The sequence below is a fragment of the Heterodontus francisci genome, chromosome 32, assembly GCF_036365525.1.
Source record: "Heterodontus francisci isolate sHetFra1 chromosome 32, sHetFra1.hap1, whole genome shotgun sequence".
NCBI classification, from domain to species: Eukaryota; Metazoa; Chordata; class Chondrichthyes; order Heterodontiformes; family Heterodontidae; genus Heterodontus; species Heterodontus francisci.
Genome location: NC_090402.1, coordinates 38,716,682 through 38,741,689, shown reverse-complemented (window position 1 = coordinate 38,741,689; position 25,008 = coordinate 38,716,682).

Below are 25,008 nucleotides of genomic sequence, written 5' to 3'. Positions count from 1 at the left end.
GTGCCAGAAGATTGGAGGATTGCAAATGCTGCACCCCAGTTCAAAAAAAGGGAGAATGCTAAACCTGGTAACTACAGGCCAATAGGTCAAATGCTAGTGGTGGTAACACTGTTAGACATAATTGTTAAGGACAAAATTAATTCTCACTTCCAGAAACATGGGTTAATAAGGGATAGTCAGCTTGGATTTGTGAAAGGTAATCATGTTTGACTAACATGATTGAGTTCTTTAATGAAGTAATAGAAAGGGTTGAGAAAGCAATATACCAGATGTTGTATATATGGACATTCAAAAGGCATTTGATGAAGTACCACATAACAGGCAGTTTTGGAAAATAGAAGCACATGATACTAAAGGGATGATGGTAACTTGGGGATAGAATTGGCCAACAGTCAGGAGGCAGAATGTAATGGTGAATGGATGTTTTTTTCTGACTGGAGAGAGTATACAGTGACACCCCCACCCAGGAGTCCGTATTAGGACGATTGCTTTTCTTGGTCTCTATAAATGACCTGGACTTGAGAGTACAATTTCAAAATTTGAGATGATACAAAACTTGGCAAGATAGTAAATAGTGAACCAGAAATTAGCAGACATCAGGAGGATATAAACAAAGTGGGGAAATTGACAGACACATGGCAATTTAATGTGGACAAATGTGAAGTAATGCACTTTGAGGAAGAGAACCTGAAGGAAGAGTATAATTTAATTGTACATTTTGGGGTTGATGCAAGAGCAGAGGAATTTGGGGGGTGCATATTCCCAAATCTTTGAAAGTGGCAGGGCAAGTTGATAAGGCAGATAAGAAATCACATGTAAATAGGTGCATTGAACACACAACATAAATCATGCTAAGCCTTTACACAATCTCTGGTTAGGCCTCAGCTGCAGTACTATGTATAATTCTAAGCATCACATTTTGGGAAGGATGTCCAAGCCTTAGAGAGGGTACAGAGGATGATTACCAGGGATGAGGGAGTTCAGTTATGTGGAGAGGCTGGGGGAATGGTATTGTTCTCCTTAGAAAAGAGAAGGTTAAAAGGAGATGAAATAAATGTGTGAAAAATTTTGTGGGGTTTTGATAAAAACAAGTAGGGAGAAACTATTTCCTCCAGCAAGTTATAACCTAAGGTCATAAATTTTAAATAATTTGCAAAAGAATGAGAGGGAAAATGAGGAGATATTTATTTTCACAGAGGGATGAGATCTGAAATGTGCTACCTGAAAGTGTGGTGGATTTAGTTTCCATAGAAACTTTTAAAAGGCAGTTAGTTATGTACTTAAAGAGGCCTGATTTGTTGGTTTATGGGGATAAAGCTGAGTTATTGGACTAAGTTGGACAGTTCTTTCAAAGAGCTGGCAGGCACAATGGGCTGAATGGCTTCCTTCTGTGGATAGGATTCTATGAGGCTTTTAAGGTATTTGCTTTTGAAGCAGACGTAGTCATAAAAACCTTTTGAGTTTATCATATCAGCAACCTTAGTATACACTAGCTTTATTGTTTTTGACATATTTAGGAGCCATCTATTATTAAAGCAAAAAATTGCAGGAAGACATCTCAATGTATTTGGCACGATAGAGAAAACAAATCAACGGCTACTGATCAAAAGAGAATAGGGTAGGGGGTTGGAATGGAGGACAGAAGACATAGGGAGGCAACAAGGATTAAGGAATCAGTCGGGAGATTCAGAGGTCAGATATGTAGTGGCTGAATGATCATTTTCCAACTCGGGGGCAGGGGGAATATGGGATATTGCTGAGGCATGGAAGGTGCATTTGCGATTACAATGCTAGAGAAGATCACTAAGGTAGGGTGAGGTAAAACTATGGAGGCTTTTGAAAACGCGGATGAGGATTATGAAGTCAGCTCCCTGCTGCATGGGGAGACTTGAAGAGGACATGGAACTTTGAGCAGGTGAGGATTAAATGAGTTATAACTTGTGGAGGTCTAAGTACAGAAGATCAGTGAGGAGACAGTTAGGGATGTTGAAACTCGGTATTAGGAACGCATAGGCCAGTATTTTGGTTGAGGTGCAAAATGATCCAGAGTTGGGAGAAAGTGGGTTTTGTAACAGATGCCAGGGAGGAAACTGAGTTCAGAGTCAAACAGATGCCAAGATTCCACACCTCCTGAAGCATTCACACCATGACCTGGATGAGTCAAAGTGTCTCCAGAGTAATGTTACCAAAGCCAAGTCATTCCTTTGGTTTTCACCAGCACCTGAACCTCTGAAGAATGTATCATTAAGAGAGTCATTCATGAAGGATAAAATTATCAAGCATAATGCATTGGCTTAGAAGCCACAACTGCTGTATAATCAATTGAGTCAGGAACAATTTAATTTTATTTAGAGATACAGCACTGAAACAGGTGCTTCGGCCCACCGAGTCTGTGCTGACCAACAACCACCCATTTATACTAACCCTACATTAATCCCATATTCCCTACCATTCTCCTACCACCTACCTACACTAGGGGCAATTTACAATGGTCAATTTACCTATCAACCTGCAAATCTTTGGTTGTGGGAGGAAACCGGCGCACCCGGCGGAAACCCACGCAGTCACAGGGAGAACTTGCAAACTCCGCACAGGCAGTACCCAGTGCTAACCACTGCACCACTGTGCCAATTCAAAATGATATTTTGTTTACAGAATTCTAGCCAAGCCAGAATTGGGAAACTGAAACTGCTTTCTGTCCATGTGTGCATGTTAAGGAGGACAATATGAGTGATTACATTCATGATCTGGTTTAGGACCATAATAACCTTGAATTCTGCTAACCAACGAATTCTTTATAGATTCGTGTCAGACAGATGTCAGAGAAGGCAGAAACTTGTATTATTTGTGGACCTGGGTTCTGAGGCATTATCAGCCATTCCTTCAGTTGAACCTTATTTTAATTCCCATCATAGGAACAGGAATGGGCCATTTAGCCCCTTGAAACTGTTCCGTTATTGAATGAGAGCATGGCTGATCTGTGGCCTTTGCTCCATATCACTTAATATGTCTGGATAACAAAAGTCTACCAATCTCAGATTTAAAATTAATAATTGACCTGAAATCAATTGCTGTTTGCAGAAGAGAGTTCCAAACTTCTACCACTCTTTGGGCTGAATTTTATTTTTGAGAGACCACGGGCACGCGGCACATCAGAGGCCGAAGTGGCCGGCCAATTAAGTCTAATGAGCTGTGGCATTGACCAATTGCATGGCCAGTGTCAGGCGCGTAAGCGGGGAGTATAGTGTCAGCTGAAGCCTCGGCAGGTGTTGGCACCATTTTTAAAGGGCTGCTAGCCCTGCATTGAGATTTGCATTGTGAAGGCCTGGCAGAGGAGAAGGTGATTGCAGAAAGTGAAGAGATGGCTGAGAGGAGACCCTGAGTGACCCCACAATTCCCTGATGCCTCCCTCTAACTACTTTTGCTGGCTACAAGGGAGAAGAGGGACATTTTGTTCCCGAGGGACGGGAAAAGGAGACCTGGGAGCCAAACAACGCAGGCCTGGCTCCAGATCGCAGAGGAGGTCAGCAGTTGTGGAGTCACGCCATACTAATGGATTCAATGTCACAAGCGGCTCAACGACCTCATCCGGGCTGCGAAAGTGAGTACCTTTTAATGCCTTCATTCTCTTGGGCCTTGCATCTGGCAAATCAGGAGAGTGCATTGGGAGGAGAGGGATCAACCTCCAGACATGGACAAAGGGCCAGGGAATGCAAGCTGACTGACAGTGGCATGGCAAAGTGGCCCTGGAAGAAGGACCTCTGTCATAGCGCAATCTCGCGAGGTTCCTGGAAAAGGGACACATACCGGAGGCATCTGTGTGTGTCCCTATCAGTGGCAGCTAGACTGCCAGCAGCCTTTGTATTGGGATTGATGTCCCTGGGGGACCAACAGCTCCCTTCCTTCTGGCTACCGGCCAATTACCGTCCAATCAGTCTACTCTCAATCCTCAGTAAAGTGATGGAAGGTGTTGTCGGCAGTGCTATCAAACGGCACTTGCTTAACAATAACCTGCTCAGTGACACACAGTTTGGGTTCCGTTAAGGCCACTCAGCACCTGACCTCATTTCAGCCTTGGTTTAAACATGGACAAAAGCGTTGAACTCGAGGTGAGGTGAGAGCGACTGCCCTTGACCTCAAGGCAGCATTTGACCAAGCATGGCATCATGGAGCCCTAGATAAACTGGAATCATTGGGAATTAGGGTGAAAACTTCTGCTGGGTGGAGTCATACCTAGCACAAAGGAAGATGGTTCTGGCAGTTGGAGGTCATCTCAGCTCCAGGACATCACTGCAAGAGTTCCTCAGGGTAGTGTCCCAGGCCCAGCCATCTTCAGCTGCTTCATTAATGACCTTCCTTCAATCATAAGGTCAGAAGTGGGGATGTTCGCTGATGATTGCACAATGTTCAGCACCATTCGTGACTCCTCAGCTACTGAAGCTGTCCATGTAGAAATGCAACAAGACCTAGACAAGATCCAGGCTTGGGCTGATAAGTGGCAAGTAACATTCCGCAACAGGAATGCCAGGCAATGACCATCTCCAATAAGAGAGAATCTAACCATCTCCCCTTGACATTCAACGGCATTAGGATCACTGAATCCCCCACTATCAACATCCTGGGGGTTACCATTGACTAGAAACTGAACTTGAGTAGCCATATAAATACCATGGCTACAAGAGCAGGTCAGAGGCTAGGAATCCTGTGGCGAGTAACTCATCTTCTGACTCCCCAAAGCCTGTCCATCATCTACAAGGCACAAGTCAGGAGTGTGCTGGAATACTCTCCACTTGCCTGGATGGGTGCAGCTCGAACAATACTCGAAGCTCGACACCATCCACGACAAAGCAGCCCGCTTGATTGGCACCCCATCCACAAACATTCACGCCCTCCACCACTGATGCACAGTGGCAGCAGTGTGTACAATCTACAAGATGCACTGCAGCATTACACCAAGGCTGTTTCGACAGCACCTTCCAAACCCATGACCTCTACTACCTAGAAGGACAAGGGCAGCAGATGCATGGGAACACCGCCACCTGCAAGTTCCCCTTCTCAAGACAGTGAGTAGGTTTGCAATGGGGCACAAGGCTGCATCTGCAGCGATGGAGCCATGCTGCTCCTCGGGCATCTGATGCCCATTGAGGTCTGCATCATAGGGATGTGTGCTGTGGTGAGAGGGCAGGCCCTTGACCTGCAGCCTCCACCAGCTCTGGGCACAAAACCTCGTGAGCACAGCATACAAGCGCCTGAGCAGCTGACGGAGGCTGTGACAGCCCAGACCTCTAAACCCGAGTGCAAACTCACCATGGTGTGAGTATCTGCGCTGGTGGAGGGTGCAAGTGTATGAGGTGCTGAGGGACCCTCTGAGACTCCTTCTGCCACCTCAGAGGTGGCAGGTTCCCCTGCGGATTCGGAGGCTCACTGATTTGGCACAGCTTGACCTGCATGAGAACAGAGACATGTAAGGGTCAAGGGCCTGCCCTCCCACCATAGCACACACCCCTCTGATGCAAACCCCTGTGGGCACCGGATGCCTGATGAGCAGCAGACCTCTGATAGTCAGAGAACTGTGGGAGGCCCCAGGCTCATGACATGCCTCTGGTGTCGGAAGCATCACAGGTAATGCTGCAACTGCAATGAAAGGTCAGGCAACATCGGGCAGAGATGCCAGATGCAATGCATGCCCAAGCAGGAACAATGGAGGATTCCATCCAGGCCTTGAGCTCGACATTGACTGGTGCACAAGTGGCATCCATCATTGAGAGATTGGCAGCTCTAATGGACAGCCACATTTAGAAGAGCACTCAGTGTCTACAGGAAATTCGTGCTGACGTCCAGATCCTTGTCCTGAGCATGGATGCAAGGCAGCAGTAGCAAGGCAAGAGTGTGATAGGGGAGCTCTAGTCACCACCAGGTCCTCTGCACTTGCAGGTCAACAGGGAGGCAGATGTCTGCCTTGCCAGGGAGGAAGAGTGTATGCCTCCCGCAGCTGCGGGCTCCTATTAGGGTGTTCCTGGTAGGACAGCAGCTCCTCTGCCCCTCTGTCACCAGATGCTGCTTCATCCCGGTTGACAGAGGATGTTACTGATTCTATGCAGGAGGCCCTCAGGTTCCAAGCCTAAGGCATCCAGAGGACGACTGCCAAGGTCATTCCTTGCCAAGGGGCAGCAAGTTCAGCAGCCAGCCTTCAACTCAGCTGACAGTGCAGGGGAGCACCACTGAGAGGTTCATGTAAGAGAATAAAGAAGCGATCATAGAATCATGAGGTTATTACAGGCAAGTGTATCTTTCACATGCAAAGGGCAGGCTGTATTGTGAATGTTAATAAATAGTTTCTGTTAAGTATAGACTACCTCCCTTTCTCTTCCAGCAAGTCTTTGGCCCTTCACTGCAGCCCAGTCTCTAAGAAGAGGATGAAACGATAGAACATGCTGCGAGCAGTCATCTCTACAGCCTCACTACCTCTGGCTGGTGTTCCGGAGCCTTGATGGCCACCCTGCAGTTGAGGAAATCCAGTGATTGGCTCAAACCCAATGGCCCTCTCGGGATCCATGTGGAAGTTTTCATAGTCTCCGGCCCTCCTGAAAAGGGCATTGGTGACCTCCTTAATGCACTGATGTGCCACTGATTGTGAGATCCCATGCATGTTCTTTGTGGATCCCTGGAATGATCCAGTGGCATAGAAGTTCAGCACTACTGTGACCTTCAGAGCCACTGGCATCAGATTCCCCACCAGGTCCCCTGGAGCACAAGCTCATCCTACATCATAGTACACAGGTCTGTAACAGCCTCCCTGGAGAGGTGGCATCTTTGTTGCCACTGTCTCTTGGACATCTGCAGGTCGTTGAATTTCAACCTGTAGACCCTCTCTGAAGGGTATGTCCTTCTGTATGGGACAGCTCCCTCCCTCTCTCTCACCTCTGTGCACTTCTGCAGCATCCGGAGGCTGCTGCTCATCCTCCTGTGGCCTCACAGGTTGTTGCAGTGCTGCTACAGGTGCCTGACCCTTCCTCCTGCTCTGCTGCACCTCTTGTTCAACAGGGTCCCTGAAGCCTAATGAATGAGGCCGATGTTAGGTGGCCTCCCCCTGAAAGCAAGTCCTTCCCTGCCAGTGCCCCCCTACCTTTGTTGCCCCCACTTTTTGTGAACCTTGCCTAGGTGTTACTTGTCATGACCTCATTTTCAATGGCTCACCCCCAAGAGCTCAAACAACTTTCCCCTCACTCCAATCATGCAATGGGCACAGCCCTCCATCACCCTGCCAGGCCCTTGATGCTTGCTCTCCCAATGGCCTCCCCTAACAGGCAGCCAAGCTCTCACACTTCCCTGTTGCCTCCTTGAAGGAGGCGAGCTTCTGAAGCCCTGTGAGACCCTTGTACTGTTTGAAAAATCCGATCCGGACAATACAATCGCATTATTTTGGCCTCTAACATATCTTAATTACCTACCCATCGTGTCGCTGTCGGAACTCTGACCTTCATGTTTGTTGCCATGGACAAAATTGAGATGGTACGTCACGACTTCGGACTTCCTGTCCCAAGTGTCCCATCCGATTTTAAGTTCCCACAGACATTCGTCCCTTAAATTCTGTCCTTTGTGAGTAGAAATAGAGTCATAGAGAGATACAGTACTGAAACAGGCCCTTTGGCCCACCAAGTCTGTGCCGACCAACAACCACCCATTTATACTAATTCTACATTAATCCCATATTCCCTACCACAACCCCACCATTCTCCTGCCACCTACCTACACTAGGGGCAATTTATAATGGCCAATTTACCTATCAACCTGCAAGTCTTTGGCAGGAAACCGGAGCACCTGGCAGAAACCCACATGGTCACAGGGAGAACTTACAAACTCTGCACAGGCAGTACCCAGAACCGAACCCAGGTTGCTGGAGCTGTGAGGCTGCAGTGCTAGCCACTGCACCACTGTGCCACCCCAAATATTACTCTTGAAAGGTCTGACTCTAATTTTTAGACTATGCCCCCGGGTCCTAGACTCCACAGCAAATGGAAATAGTTTCTCTCCAGCGAAAATAATTTTAGATACCATAACAAAAAGCTGGAAGCCAATAACACTGCTTCATTTTTGTTCCAGAACTGAATTGTAACATTGGTAATCATCTAATCAACAGGTTAACACAAGGTTAAACCCTGTTAATTATGTTCTATGATGGCAAACAATGCTAACATATTCTGAGTTATAAAGCTAGAATGTCCTTTACAACCCCTCATCCTTAAAGTAGAAATAGTGCTTGGCCCTGTCATGTGTTCTTTGTGTTGTCCTAAGCAACACGATGAGGAACATGGATTGCAGTTCCTTGAAGAACTCTTAAAGGTTTATTAACAGCTAAACTAGTATATACAATCCAGAGCAAACTATATACAGAACCTTTGTCTCAGCCATTACAGTTGCAGAGTGACTATGGCTTCTAGTCACGTGACTACATCCTGGTTCTTGGCTCATTAGCATACTGAGTTCTTAAAGGGACATCTTTCTTTTGGGCCTCCTTATCTCGAGAGACAATGGATACGCGCCTGGAGGTGGTCAGTGGTTTGTGAAGCAGCGCCTGGAGTGGCTATAAAGGCCAATTCTGGAGTGACAGGCTCTTCCACAGGTGCTACAGAGAAATTTGTTTGTTGGGGCTGTTGCACAGTTGGCTCTCCCCTTGCGCCTCTGTCTTTTTTCCTGCCAACTACTAAGTCTCTTCGACTCGCCACAATTTAGCCCTGTCTTTATGGCTGCCCGCCAGCTCTGGCGAATGCTGGCAACTGACTCCCACGACTTGTGATCAATGTCACACGATTTCATGTCGCGTTTGCAGACGTCTTTATAACGGAGACATGGACGGCCGGTGGGTCTGATACCAGTGGCGAGCTCGCTGTACAATGTGTCTTTGGGGATCCTGCCATCTTCCATGCGGCTCACATGGCCAAGCCATCTCAAGCGTCGCTGACTCAGTAGTGTGTATAAGCTGGGGGTGTTGGCCGCATCAAGGACTTCTGTGTTGGAGATATAGTCCTGCCACCTGATGCCAAGTATTCTCCGAAGGCAGCGAAGATGGAATGAATTGAGACGTCGCTCTTGGCTGGCATACGTTGTCCAGGCCTCGCTGCCGTAGAGCAAGGTACTGAGGACACAGGCTTGATACACTCGGACTTTTGTGTTCCGTTGCAGTGCGCCATTTTCCCACACTCTCTTGGCCAGTCTGGACATAGCAGTGGAAGCCTTACCCATGCGCTTGTTGATTTCTGCATCTAGAGACAGGTTACTGGTGATAGTTGAGCCTAGGTAGGTGAACTCTTGAACCACTTCCAGAGCGTGGTCGCCAATATTGATGGATGGAGCATTTCTGACATCCTGCCCCATGATGTTCGTTTTCTTGAGGCTGATGGTTAGGCCAAATTCATTGCAGGCAGACGCAAACCTGTCGATGAGACTCTGCAGGCATTCTTCAGTGTGAGATGTTAAAGCAGCATCGTCAGCAAAGAGGAGTTCTCTGATGAGGACTTTCCGTACTTTGGACTTCGCTCTTAGACGGGCAAGGTTGAACAACCTGCCCCCTGATCTTGTGTGGAGGAAAATTCCTTCTTCAGAGGATTTGAACGCATGTGAAAGCAGCAGGGAGAAGAAAATCCCAAAAAGTGTGGGTGCGAGAACACAGCCCTGTTTCACACCACTCAGGATAGGAAAGGGCTCTGATGAGGAGCCACCATGTTGAATTGTGCCTTTCATATTGTCATGGAATGAGGTGATGATACTTAGTAGCTTTGGTGGACATCCGATCTTTTCTAGTAGTCTGAAGAGACCACGTCTGCTGACGAGGTCAAAGGCTTTGGTGAGATCAATGAAAGCAATGTAGAGGGGCATCTGTTGTTCACGGCATTTCTCCTGTATCTGACGAAGGGAGAACAGCATGTCAATAGTCGATCTCTCTGCACGAAAGCCACACTGTGCCTCAGGGTAGACGCGCTCGGCCAGCTTCTGGAGCCTGTTCAGAGCGACTCGAGCAAAGACTTTCCCCACTATGCTGAGCAGGGAGATTCCACGGTAGTTGTTGCAGTCACCGCGGTCACCTTTGTTTTTATAGAGGGTGATGATGTTGGCATCGCGCATGTCCTGGGGTACTGCTCCCTCGTCCCAGCACAGGCATAGCAGTTCATGTAGTGCTGAGAGTATAGCAGGCTTGGCACTCTTGATTATTTCAGGGGTAATGCTGTCCTTCCCAGGGGCTTTTCCGCTGGCTAGGGAATCAATGGCATCACTGAGTTCCGATTTGGTTGGCTGTATGTCCAGCTCATCCATGACTGGTAGAGGCTGGGCTGCATTGAGGGCAGTCTCAGTGACAGCATTCTCCCTGGAGTACAGTTCTAGGTAGTGCTCAACCCAGCGGTCCATCTGTTTGCGTTGGTCAGTGATTATGTCCCCCGATTTAGATTTGAGGGGGGTGATCTTCTTGATGGTTGGCCCAAGAGCTCTCTTCATGCCATCATACATTCCTCTGATGTTTCCGGTGTCTGAGGCCAGCTGAATATGACTGCATAGGTGTTGCCAGTAGTCGTTTGCGCAACGCCTTGCTGTTCTTTGTGCAGTACTTCTGGCTGCTTTAAGTGCTGCGGATGTTAAATCGCTGGGGGCTTTCTTGTAGTTCAAAAGTGCAATGCGCTTAGCGGCTATGACAGGTTCCAGCTCTTCATTATGAGATTGAAACCAGTCTGCATTTCTCTTCGCACTTTTGCCGTAGGTGGTCAAAGCTGACTCATAGATGGCATCTCTGATGTGGGCCCACTTGGTCTCAGCATCCCCTGTGGGAGTGTTTTGAAGGGCTGTTACAAGTGAATTTAGAAATTTTTGTAACAGCTGTGGGTGAGAAATTCTGCTCGTGTTGATGCGCGGGTGGCCCTTCTGCTTGGAATGATGCAACTTCTTTGGTCTGAGTCTAACCTTGCTGCACACCAGGGAGTGGTCGGTGTCGCAGTCCGCACTGTGGAAGCTGCGTGTGATTTGAACACTGTTTAAGGCGGCTCGCCTTGTGACAATGAGGTCTAGCTGGTGCCAACGACGTGATCTTGGGTGCCTCCATGAAACCTGGTGACAGGGTTTAGTGTGAAAGAACGAGTTGGTGATGCAGAGGTTATGATAGGTACACAACTCAAGCAGTCTCTGCCCGTTCTCATTCATCCTTCCAACGCCATAGCGCCCAAGGCAGGAGGGCCATGAGTCATGGTCGGCCCCAACCCTGGCATTAAAGTCCCCCAGCAGGAATAGGTGTTCGGTGTTGGGGATGCTGCTAATGATGTTATGGAGTTGTTCATAGAACTGGTCTTTAGCTTCAGGTGCGGAACAGAGTGTTGGAGCATAGATGCTGAGTAGGTGTACTGGACCAGAGGTGGTGAGCAGTCGGATGGACAGTATGCGTTCCGAGCCATTTGAGGGAGGCTCTATCATGCTGAGCAAGGAGTTTCTGATGGCGAAGCCCACTCCATGCTGTCTTGGTTCTTCAGGATCCCTGCCCTGCCAGAAGAAGGTGTAGTCTTGCTCTGCTAGAGAGCCACTCGCGGGGAGGCGAGTCTCCTGAAGTGCTGCAATGTCCACATTGAGTCTACTGAGCTCGTTGTTAATGATGGCGGTCTTCCGAGAATCGTTGATTTGTGTAAGGTCTTCCGACAGGCCAGGACACATAGTTCTGACGTTCCAGCTTGCAAAGCGAAGGGCTGGTACCTTCTTTCCTTTTTTCATGTTGTTTGGTGCGGTGTATCAGTCCACCTTTCGGGCAATGACCCTGAGCTCCAAGCACCCATTGAAGCAGGCAGACTGTGGCGGGACAGAACCTTATTGACCGGGGGCTGCCCGGTTTGAGGCGGGCGGTAGCTGTCCAGTGAGGTGCAATGACCTCTCCCACCGACAAAGGCAACCCGTGGCGCCCAGTTTCTACGCCAATTTATCTGGACTTATAACCCGTAACTGCTGCCTTCCGTGTTGTTTCAGTCGCTGTGAGGCAACTATGGAGTGACCTCTCCATGGCGCATGCCTGGGCAAATTTATGGAGGTTGAGAGTTGCCCAGTCGTCAAAACCCCCCTCTCGGCCTTTCTGGTGGGGTCCAAAGGAGTGCAGGACACGACGTTTGGCACCAGTATGGCTGCAGGAACTGCCGGAAACATGCCAAAGGTGACACATGACCGCCTACGGGGTTCCGCTCCGGATTTTCTGTTAGGGTTTACTCCCTTAGCCTTGGTCTCTCCCGAGACCAAGGGACATCACTCTTAAGGCAATCATACAACAAACCCTGCTAGTCTGGAAACAAGTTATGAAAGGACAGTCTCCTTCAAACTTCCACTCCATAACAGCTGAGGTGAAAAATTAAGTGGGTGAGACCGCACTCACTTTACTCACTTCCCATTTGTTCTTTGTTTTGACTTTTTTGTTGTTCTCATTCATGTTGTGTGTTTGATATTCATATCATCCTGCACACACCTTAATATGCATAAAGACTCAGTTTAAATTTTAATGTTTTTCTAGACTGATAGAATTAATTGGATGATTAAATTGTTTCCTTCTGAATGCTAATTGCATGACTGAGGAACTGTGCTGAGATTGCATCAGGTTTAGTTGATTCCTGTTCACCTTGACTTCTTCAACACCAAAATAAAAGTCCATCAAATACCATAGCCTTCTTAAGATTAGATATTCCATTTACAAAATGAGTCACTGCAATTTTGGACTTGCCTTTGAGGTGCAAAGCTGCTTGACTAATCAATGGCTTGGCCTGAAAGCACGGATCAAAATAATGAAATGCTACGTTTGGTCAACAACTTAATATGATTCAGAGCCCTAAACCCTGCAAGCAGAACATAGAATACTAGGAAGGTTTAAAATATGAATGTATCACAATGGGTGTCCGACAAATGACCAGGTTCTCAGCTTGATAGGGCAGAAAAGGGGCTACTGAGATCAGAACCTCAAAGAAAGCTAGACTCTTGTGGACATGTCACTTGAAACTCACAGGGACAGCCAAAGGATGAACTGCTGATGGAAAAAAATATAGGGAAAATGACCAGGGGAAGGACGGGGAGCTGCATCTCCTGATGGCATCAAGGAGTATTTTGGAATCACGAAACTCAACCAGATTGTACAACTGGCTTGAGTTGAAGGATATTGGCTGGAATTGTTTGTTGGGCAGGAGGACCCATCCACCAGCCAAACAGTTGGTGGCGAGCCCGCCTCTGCCAGGCCTGGGGACCCTTAATTGGTCTTGGGTGGGACGTCCACCTCCTTGAGGCAAGATGTCCCACCTTATGGAGCTGCCAGGCTGGCAGCTCTTGGTCCCAGCAACGTCACCTGGAGCTGTGGCCACTGCTGGGACTGCACCCTGCCATCGCAAGCAAGTTGAAGGACCGCCCCGGAACTAAGGTAAGTGTCCGGGGCGAGGCCCTAAAAAGTTGGTCGGGCCCCAGCAAGGCAAGAGGGGTCAGTTAGGCGGGCAGGGGGGCGTGGTGCGTTGGGGGTGGTTGGGGCTTCAGGAACGGCCCTCAGTGGGACACAGGATGCCCGAACAGGAGGACTCCACACCAGTCCGCAAGAAGGCCACCTGGTTTCACCAGGCGGGGTTTTGAGACTTCTACCGTCGGGCCACCAAGAGTAAAATAGCTGCGGCATTGGGAAGAGGTCCTTAAGTGCCAGTTAATTGGCCTCTTTTTAAGGGCTCTGATTGGCCTGGGGATGGTGGACCGTTTGCCGCCGCCTGCCCGTGTAAAATTGCAGTGGGGGCGTGAGGGGGTGGGGAATGCAGCCACCCCCCCCCCAACCCCGCCACTAGCCCGCTCGTTTGGGGGGCATAAAATTCTGGCCATCAACTGTCAACTGCCAGATTAGCAATGGTGCTTGTCAAAGAAATATTAACAAAGCCCTCTATCAAGTTTTGGAGATTTTTTTAAGAGCACTGCTTTAGTTTGACACAGTTTGGAGTGTAACTCCAGTCCGGTGTTAAACTTAGTTTAGAAATTTACATCGAGTTCTTTCAAATGTTTGGACAGTGCGGATGCTCTCTCATAGCAGTTACAGGAAGCAAAGTTCCGTACTGGCATATAAGTACACTGGAGCAAACCTCTCTTGGAACTAAGAATTGGATATGCAACCGGGCAAGATAAACAAAGCACTGTCAGGCTGGAGTCAATCCTTGGACTCGTACTTACAATGTAAACTGCTCAGAGATGGTAGATTTGTGTATATCTGGGTGGAGGCCCAGGAAAGGTTTTTAATATTTGTATGAAAATGCATTGGGGAGAGAACAAAAATTGTATACATGATTTAGGTTTCGCTAGATATTGGCAGATCAATTAGACAGAAATCTTGAACAGTTGCTCTCTTATGCTAAATTGGTTGGACACTGCAGTTAGCATTCACAGCATCAATATGTTTACTGTCTATCGATGTTTATGACTTTTTCTCCATGCAGCGCCTTGATTATTATCACTGTTTTCTGCTTATTGTCTGTCCTCTATATTTTATCACTAGCATTAATGTTACTCCATCAGTCAACCACAATTTTCTGAATAACTTTTCATACTTTTTCTGACTTGCAAATCAGTTCTTGAAAGCATGCATTGAGACAGGGTTAGAAGCTGGGCAGTAAACCAATGTAAATACTTTTGCACAGTTAAACATCACTTTGCGGGGGATTTTCTGCGGGCGATGGGGGTCTCGGGCAATGGCTGAAGTGCCTCCAGAGCCCCACGTCGCCTCCTCTGGGGAAGGCCTATCGCATTGCATGCCAATTAGACACTTAAGTGGACAGTGATGAGCTTTTCCCGGGATTAAGGACTCTGGCGATGGAAGTCCCGCCCATTGAGATCTGCCAGCCAATCAGAGGTCGGCAGCTCTTTTACTGAGCAGCACCACCTTGGAGGGGGACTGAGACCACAGGTGTGTCGGGGTGGGAGGGGTTTCATAAGGTGGGGGTCATCAGGGGACGGTGGTGTAGGGGGGTCCACAGCAAGGGCAGGGAGGTGGCTCTAAGCGGGCCCCCCCCCCTTTCTGATGTTGGGTCCCTTGATCAGGATATATGTGCCTTGAAATGAGGACCCCTTGCCAACCTGCACCCCACCCTGGAGATGGCAAGCAACCCGCACGGGTTTGTTTGGCATGTCCCCAGTGTGGCGACAGGCCCACCCGCCACTAGACAATGGCGGATGAGGTCTTTAATTGGGCTTTAATTGTCCACTTAAGGGCTTCAATGGTGGCAGGACGGGAAGGCCTTCCCACCACGGGCTTAATTGGGGTGGAGGCAGGAAGGTGGCAGGGTCCCCCATCTGCCATTATGTTGGCCGATTAAATGTTCTCCCCACTCCCAAACTTGCCGGGGTTGGGGGAGAGCATAAAATTCCTGCCGAAATTTTTAAATATCTGCTGAGAACAAATACATGGTTCTGTTGGTGTCAACAGAAGTCAGAAATATGAAGCAACCGATTCTTCAAGTGACAGTGAACAAATAAAACCATGTGATAGTGCTTTTTTATTCAACCTATGTAGACTTGAGTTAATCTACTATGGGTTTTATGAGTTGCCTGGTGCTGGATCATGGTGCTGAGCCATTTCTCTCTTTGATTTCAAACAGGACACTTGCTCCTTAATCCTGTAGTCAGTAATCCATATCGTGAGGTTCTGCATGGCCAAACAGAATGTTGTCATTAGTTGACAGGGTCTGTAACTGTTACACTATGAAATGAGTAATAATAACACCTTATCCTCAGCAAAAAAAAGTTGCATTCTAACTAACATCTTAGTCCCCCAAAACTGTTGAAACCCATTCGATTGGAATATTTGGCAATGTTATCTTGAATCCTAGGCCTTGGAACATGCAAAGTATATTTTTCTTACTATGATGTTTCTAATCGCCTTCAAAGCACAGGTTATGTAAAGGACTAAACGAGACAACTGTGGTCTATCTGGCTGGTTCCAAAGTACAATGTGTAAGAGCAAAGAGAGGAGACGACGAGGAACAAGGACTAACTTGGGAATTTGGTGCTGGTGGGAATTCGGTGCGGAGGGGAAAGGAGGTGCTACTTTTTATATCTTGCTTTCTGCCTCCAGTCGCTGGTGAGTGTTCAAAGACATTAATTATGTGAGCAGGGAGGTGATTGGTTGTGAGTTTAAGATTTTATCACTCTAAACAAGGCACTAGTTGAAACTGGTACCAGGGAGATATAAGTATTCATTAAATTTATAGCTTAATTATGTAAACTGCTTAATATAACTGCAAATAACAGTTGAGTGATATTTACTAAACTTGAAAGCTAAATAGTTAAATAAAACACAATAAAAATGGGAGGGCAGGTGATGTGTTGCATCTGTAGCATGTGGGAGCTGGTGGACACCCATGTCCTCCACAGCAAACACATCTGCCGTAAGTATCTACAGCTCAACGAACTTTGGTTCAGAGTTGATGAGCTGGAGTCTGAGCTTCAGACACTGTAGAGTCCTTGATTGGAGGTAGATCTTGCTGTTCCTTGGGGCCCACTATTCTTCTTAAACCTTGTTTGCTGTTGGAGACCTTTCTCTCTTGGGGTTCATGTGTCTTCAGTGAATTTGGAGTTCCATGAGAAAGAGATGGGAGCAGACAGATAGGAGTGGTCTTCTTTAGTCCGGTAGCATACTGCAGTCTCTCAGTTCAAACTCTTTGACCAATTCAGAAAAAAAAAAGATTGCCATGCAGGCTAGTTACACAACCAGTTGGTCTGCCCATGTCTGTTTGTGGATTCAGCCATCCCAGCAGTCATCCTGAAATTTGACCTCCCTCACCGTCAATGTCTGGTGCTCAAAGTCCATTGTGGGTTAAATTGAATAAGGGAAGCAACCCCTTTGTCTCCATAAGCACTGTCTGTTAATATGCTTCCTGTCTTCCTAGCCAAGGGCCTGGTGATTTTTTTAAACAAGTCCTTTCTTCACTTCAGCCACAGTTTTCAAATCAATGTTCATAAGACAAAATTAATATGCCTCATTTTTGGCAGGTGGGGGGTCTGCATGACACTGCCAAAATGGACAGTTTCACATTTTCCCACTTTATACTCCATTTGCCAGATCTTTGCCCACTCAATTAACCTATCTATATCCCTTTGTAGCCTCATGTCCTCTTCACAACTTACCCTCCTACCTATCTTTGATTCATCATCAAATTTAGCAACTATACATTCTGTCCCTTCATTCAATTCATTGATATAGATAGTAAATAGTTGAGGCCCCAGCACTGATCCTTGTAGTACTCTACTAATTACAACTTGCCAAACTGAAAACAACCCATTTATGCCTACTCTCTGTTTTCTGTTAGCTAACCAATCCTCTATCCATGCTAATATGTTACCCCCTACGACATGGGCTCTAATTTTGTTTTGTAACCTTTGATGTGGCACCTTGTCAAATGCCTTCTGGAAATCCAAGTACACCACATTCACAGTTTTCCCTTTATCCACATTGCATGTTACTTCCTCAAAGAACACTAATAAATTAGTTAAACACGATTTCCATCTGCCTGATTGCATTGAGGTTTTCTAAATGACCTGCAATAACCTCCTTAATAATAAATTCCAGCATTTTCCCTATGACCGATGTTAAGCAAACTGGCCTGTAGTTTCCTGCTTTCTGTCTTCCTCCTTTCCTGAATAGTGGAGTTATTTTCCAATCTGATGGGACCTTTCCAGAATCTAGGAAATTTTGGAAAATTATAACCAATCCATCCACTATCTCAGCAGCCACTTCTTTTAAGACCCGAGGATGAAGTCCATCAGGCCCTGGAGACTTGTCAGCTTTTAGTTCTAATAATTCTCAGCAGCCTTTCCTTGGTTATGGTAATTGTTTAAAGTTCCTCCCTCCCTTTCAAACCATTATTCACAATTATTTCTGGGATGTTATTTGTATCCTCTACAGTGAAGACAGATGCAAAAAATCTGTTCAATTCCTCTGCCATTTCCTTATTTTCCATTATTAATTCCCCAACTCACTCTCTAGAGGACCAACACTCACTTTAATTACTCTTTTCCTTTTTAAATACCTGTAGAAACTCTTACTATTCATTTTTATATTTCTAGATAGCTTTCTCTCGTACTCTAGTTTCTCTCTCATTATTCTTTTAGTCATTCTTGGCTGTTTTTTATATTCTGTCCAATCTGCTGACCTTTCAGTACTTTTTGCTGAATTGTAGGCTTTGTCTTTCAATTTGATGCTATCTTTAACTTTCTTCATTAGCCACGGATGGTGCATTCTTCCCCTAGAGTCTTTCTTTTTTACTGGAATGTATTTTTGCTGAGTATTATGAAATATTTCTTTAAATGTCTGCCACTGCATCTCTAATGACCTATCCCTTAAGCTAATTTCCCAGTTTACTTTAGCCAGCTCTGTCCTCAAACCCTCATAAGTACCCTTATTTAAGTTTAAAACACTCCTGTTACAACCAGGTGAGAAGGGGTCCAGGGGTTCCCTCTCAGCCTTTGCTTAGTTTAACCATAACAGGTTTAATTTTAAAACACCGTGTTTTTAGCTCCCCCTTAGTGAATCTTTGTTCTTTGCTCCAATTGCAAGGCTAAGAAATCAAACAGGTTTCCTTAGATTTAAACAAGAAAAGTAGAAGTTTATTCATCTTAAACTCAAATCCGGTTAACAACAATGAATATGTGACGTGACCACGCTAACATGCATATGCGATAAACACACATGTAGATAGGGACAGAAAAAGTAGAAGGAATAAAGGGGAAAGGTTTGAGGCAATATCAGATAGTTACAGTACTTTAAGTTCAACGTGCAATCTTTGGTTGCCGGAAAGTCTTGCAATTCATTGGGCCCCAGTTCACGTTTCAACTTGTTCCAATGTAGGAGCCTTTTCACTCTTGAGGTTTACGTGTCTTCCGTGGGTCCGGTAACTTCAGAGAAAGCAAGAGAGACAGAGAGGCTTCTTTGTTCCAGCTTCAGTTGCACACTGCCTTATGAATTCAAACTATCCTGTGGCTAGTTCAGAAAACCTGGACCAGTCAGTTAGTCATGTGACCATCTGGTTTAACCAGTCCTGGCTCTGTGGATTGTATCATCTTAGCAGGGCCTGGAATGTGCTTCAATGTCTGGTGATCAAAATCCATTTGGGTTGATTGGAGCAGGGAATAGTCCTTTGTCTGCACAAGCAACATCTCTTAGTATGCAATTGTCCTTCCAGCCCAGTGTCTGGTGATCTTCAAACAAGTCATTTCTTCACTCCAGCAACAGTTTAAAATTAATGTTCATATGTCAAAATTAATGTGCCTCATTCTTGGCAGGTGGGTAGCATGTACAGGGAGGTGGTCACACCGCAGATAAAGACTGCTAAGGCAGAAAGGGAATGAGTGACCGCCAGGTGCAGCAGAAGAACCAGGCAGGTAGTGCAGGAGTCCCCTAGGTCCAGCTCCCTATCGAACAGATTTTCCACTTTGGATACTCTTGGGGGAGATAGCTTCTCAGAAGAATGCAGCAAGAGCCAAGTCTGTGGCACCACGGGTGGCTGAGCTGCACAGGAGGAGAGGAAAAGGAGTTCAAGAGCTATAGTGATAGGGGATTCTATCATAAGGGGTACAGATAGGTGTTTCTGTGGCCACAACCGTGACTTCAGGATGGTATGTTGTCTCCCTGCAGCTAGGGTCATGGATGTCACAGAGCGGCTGCAGGACATTCTGAAGGGGGAGGGTGAACAATCAGAGGTCGTGGTTCACATTGGTACCAATGACAGAGGTAGAAAGAAGGATGAGATCCTGCAACAAGAATTTAGGGATCTAGGTAGCAGATTAAAAAGCAGGACCTCAAAGGTTGTAATCTCTGGATTACTCCCAGTGCCACGAACTGGTGAGTATAGGAATAGAAGGATAGAGTGGATGAATGCGTGGCTGAAGAGATGGTGCAGAAGGGAGGGCTTTAGTTTCCTGGATCACTGGGTCTATTTCTGGTAAAGGTGGGACCTGTACAAATTGGAAGGCTTGCACCTGAACCGGAACGGGACCAACATCCTTGCTGGGAGGTTTGCTAGTGATGTTGGAGGGTGGGGGTTTAAACTAATTTGGCAAGGGGATGGGATACAGAGTGGAGGTACAGTAGGGGGTGATGCACAGTCAAATATAGAAGAGAAACTAAGTCAGTCTGGAAGGCAGAGCAAATATAGACCTGTTAAGGCACAAGTGAATAATGCAAGGCTGGATTGCATCTATTTTAATGCAAGGAGTCATACTAGTAAGACAGATGAATTGAGGGCGTTGATTAGCACATGGGATTATGATATTATTGCTGACACAGAGACATGGTTGAGGGAGCGGTAGGAATGGCAGCTCAGTATTCCAGGGTATAGAATCTTCAGGCAAGACAGGGGAGGGGGTAAAAGAGGAGGTGGCATTGCACTGTTGATCAAGGAGTCAATTACCGCAGTAAAGAGGGATGATATCTTAGAAGGTTCCTTAAATGAGGCCATATGGGTAGAACTTAAAAACAAAAAAGGGGCAATCACTTGGCTGGGAGTGTACTACAGGCCTCCAACCAGTCAAGGAGCGATAGAGGAGCAGATATGTAGGCAAATCTCAGAGAGGTGTAAAAATAATAGGGTAATAACAGTAAGGGATTTCAACTTCCCCAATATCAACTGGGATAGTCTTAGTGCAAAAGGCTTAAAGGGATGGAATTCTTAAAATGCATACATGAGAGCTTTTTGAGCCAGTACGTAGACAGTCCTACAAGAGAAGGGGCAGTACTGGACCTAATCCTAGGGAATGAAGCTGGACAAGTGGTAGAAGTGTCAGTGGGGGAGCATTTCGGGGATAGTGACCATAATTCTGTAAGATTTAAGGTAGTCATGGAAAAGGACAAAGATTGACTGTAAATAAAGGTACTGAATTGGGGGAAGGCCGATTTCAATATGATAAAACAGGATCTGGCCAAAGTGGACTGGGAGCAGCTACTTGTAGGAAAGTCCACGTCAGACCAGTGGGAGTCATTCAAAGAGGAAATAGTGAGAGTTCAGAGCCAACATATACCCGTTAAGGTGAAGGGTAGGACCAACAAGTCCAGGGAACCCTGGATGTCAAGGGACATAAAGGATTGGATCAGGAATAAAAGGAGGCTTATGGCAGATTCAGAGCACTGAAAACAGCAGAGGCACTAGAGGAGTATAGAAAGTGTAGGGGGGTACTTAAAAAAGTAATGAGGAGAGCAAAGAGGGGACATGAAAAACACTGGTGGGCAAGATAAAAGAAAATCCTAAGACATTTTATAAGTATATTCAGGGCAAGAGGATAAACAGGGAAAGAGTAGGGCTCATTAGGGACCAAGTGGCAATCTGTGTGTGGAGCCGGAGGACGTAGGTGAGGTTTTAAATGATTACTTTTCATCTGTGTTCACTATAGAGAAGGACAATGAAGGTGTAGAGATCATTGAAGGGGATTGTGATATATTTGAACATATTAGCATTGAAAGGGAGGAAGAATTAGCTGTTTTAGCGGGCTTAATAGTGGATAAATCCCCAGGCCCAGATGAGATGTATCCCAGGCTGCTATGTGAGGCAAGGGTGGAGATAGCAGGGGCTCTGACACAAATTTTCAAATCCTCTCTGGCCACAGGAGAGATACCAGAGGATTGAAGGACAGCGAATGTGGTACCATTATTCAAGAAGGGTAGCAGGGATTAACCAGGTAATTACAGGCTGGTGAGTCTAACATCAGTGGTTGGGAAACTATTGGAAAAAATTCTGAGGGACAGGATTAATCTCCGCTTGGAGAGGCAAGGATTAATCAGAGATAGTCAGCATGGCTTTATCAGGGGGAAGATCGTGTCTAACTAACATGATTGAATTTTTCGAGGCTGTGACTAGATGTGTAGATGAGAGTAAAGCAGTTGATGTAGTCTACATGGACTTCAGTAATGCTTTTGCCAAGGTCCCGCATGGGAGATTGGTTAAGAAGGTAACAGCCCATGGGATGCAGGGCAATTTGGCCACCTCGATCCAAAATTGGCTTAGTGGCAGGAGACAGAGGGTAATGGCCGAGGGCTGTTTTTGCAAGTGGAAGCCTGTGACCAGACAGAGATCGGTGCTGGGACCCTTGCTGTTTGTAATGTGCATTAATGATTTAGACATGAATATAGGAGGTATGATCAGTAAGTTTGCAGACGACACAAAAATTTGTGGTGTCGTAAATAGTGAGGAGGAAAGCTTTAGATTACAGGATGATATAGATGGCTGGTAAGATGGGCGGAGAAGTGGCAAATAGAATTTAATCCTGAGAAGTGTGAGGTGATGTATTTTGGGAGGACTAACAAAGCAAGGGAATATACAATGGATGGTAGGACCTTAGGAAGTACAGAGGGTCAGAGGGACCTTGGTGTACTTGTCCATAGATCACTGAAGGCTGCAACATAGGTAGATAAGGTGGTTAAGAAGGCATATGGGATACTTGCCTTTCTTAGCTGGGGCATAGAATATTAGAACAGGGAGGTTATGATGGAGTTGTATAAACCGTTAGTTCGGCCAAAGCTGGGGTTAGGCCAAAGCAGACTCGGAGGGTGGAGTTCCAGAGCGGTAAATGACCTCGGGTAGGGAAAAAAAACTGAAAAAGTGATGTTAGAGGAGAGCTGTGACCTGATTGGCTGGTAGGGAATCTGTACCGAATTTGAAAATAAAACTGATAAAAATTGATTAAAACACTAATGAACTAATTAATAAGTAGAGTAACTAAACCAGAGGGAGGAGATTACTGTATTTAGTTAGCATTTAGTATTTATTGTAGAAATCTAGCGCCAGGGACTATATAGTTAAGTGTATCATAATTTAGTAAGGATTTAATAAGTATTTATTTATTTTATATTAATTAACTAATTAGTGCTAGAAATGACAGTTAGAGAGGTAAAGTGCTTCACCTGTGAGATGTGGGAGGTCCGTGCCGCTTCCAATGTTCCGGACGACTACATCTGCAGGAAGTGTACCCAGTTGCAGCTCCTCACAGACCGCATGGATCGGTTGGAGCGGCAACTGGATGCACTTAGGAGCATGCAGGTGGCGGAAAGTGTCATAGACAGGAGTTTTAGAGAAGTGGTTACACCCAAGGTGCAGGCAGATAGATCAGTGACTGCTAGAAGGGGCAGGCAGTCAGTGCAGGAATCCCCTGTGGCTATCCCCCTCTCTAACAAGTATACCGTTTTGGATACTGTTGTGGGGGATGGCCTATCAGGGGAAAACAGCAGCGGCCAGAGCAGTGGCACCATGGCTGGCACTGTTGTTCAGCAGGGAGGGACAAAGCGCAGAAGAGCAATAGTTATAGGGGACTGTATAGCCAGGGGCACAGATAGGCGCTTCTGTGGACATGAAAGAGACTCCAGGATGGTATGTTGCCTCCCTGGTGCCAGGGTCAAGGATGTCTCTGAACGGACAGGGGGCATTCTGAAGGAGGAGGGTGAACAGCCAGAGGTTGTGGTACACATCGGTACCAACGACATAGGCAGGAAGAGTGATGAGGTCCTGCAGGGGGAGTTTAGGGAGTTAGGTAGAAAGTTAAAAAACAGGACCTCTAGGGTTGTAATCTCAGGATTACTCCCTGTGCCACGTGCCAGTGAGGCTAGAAATAGGAAGATAGTGCAGCTAAACACGTGGCTGAACAGCTGGTGTAGAAGGGAGGGTTTCAGATATCTGGACCATTGGGATCTCTTCAGGGACAGATGGGACCTGTACAAGAAGGACAGATTGCATCTAAACTGGAGGGGCACAAATATCCTGGCTGCGAGGTTTGCTAGCGTCATTCGGGAGGGTTTAAACTAGTGTGGCAGGGGGGTGGGAACCAGAGCAGTAGGACAGCAAGTGAAATAAATGAAGGGGAACGAGTAAATAAGGCCAGTAAGACTAAGAGGAAGAGCAGGCAGGGAGATGTTGCGGAGAACAGCGGGACTGGTGGGCTGAAGTGCATTTGTTTCAATGCAAGAAGTATAACAGGTAAGGCAGATGAACTTAGAGCTTGGATTAGTACTTGGAACTATGATGTTGTTGCTATTACAGAGACCTGGTTGAGGGAAGAACAGGATTGGCAGCTAACTGCTCCAGGATTTCGAAGCTTCAGGCAGGATAGAGAGGGATGTAAAAGGGGTGGGGGAGTTGCATTACTGGTTAAGGAGAATATCACAGCTGTACTGCGGGAGGACACCTCAGAGGGGTCATGCAGTGAGGCAATATGGGTGGAGCTCAGGAATAGGAAGGGTGCAGTCACGATGTTGGGGGTTTACTACAGGCCTCCCAACAGCCAGCGGGAGGTAGAGGAGCAGATATGTAGACAGATTTTGGAAAGATGTAAAGATAACAGGGTTGTAGTGGTGGGTGATTTTAGCTTCCCCTATATTGATTGGGACTCACTTAGTGCTAGGGGCTTGGATGGGGCAGAATTTGTAAGGAGCATCCAGGAGGGCTTCTTGAAACAATACGTAGATAGGCCAACTAGGGATGGGGCCGTACTGGACCTGGTATTGGGGAATGAGTCCGAACAGGTGGTCGAAGTTTCAGTTGGGAAGCATTTCGGGAACAGTGACCATAATTCCATAAGTTTTAAGGTACTTGTGGATAAGGATAAGAGTAGTCCTCGGCTGAAGGTGCTAAATTGGGGGAAGGCTAATTATAACAATACTGGGCAGGTACTGAAGAATTTAGATTGGGGACTGCTGTTTGAGGGTAAATCAACATCTGACATGTGGGAATCTTTCAAATGACAGTTGATTAGCATCCAGGACCAGCATGTTCCTGTGAGGAAGAAGGATAAGTTTGGCAAGTTTCAGGAACCTTGGAAAACGCGGGATATTGTGAGCCTCGTCAAAAAGAAAAAGGAAGCATTCGTCAGGGCTGGAAGGCTAGGAAGAGACGAATCCCTTGAGGAATACAAAGACAGTAGGAAGGAACTTAAGCAAGGAGTCAGGAGGGCTAAAAGGGGTTATGAGAAGTCATTGGCAAACAGGATTAAGGAAAATCCCAAGGCTTT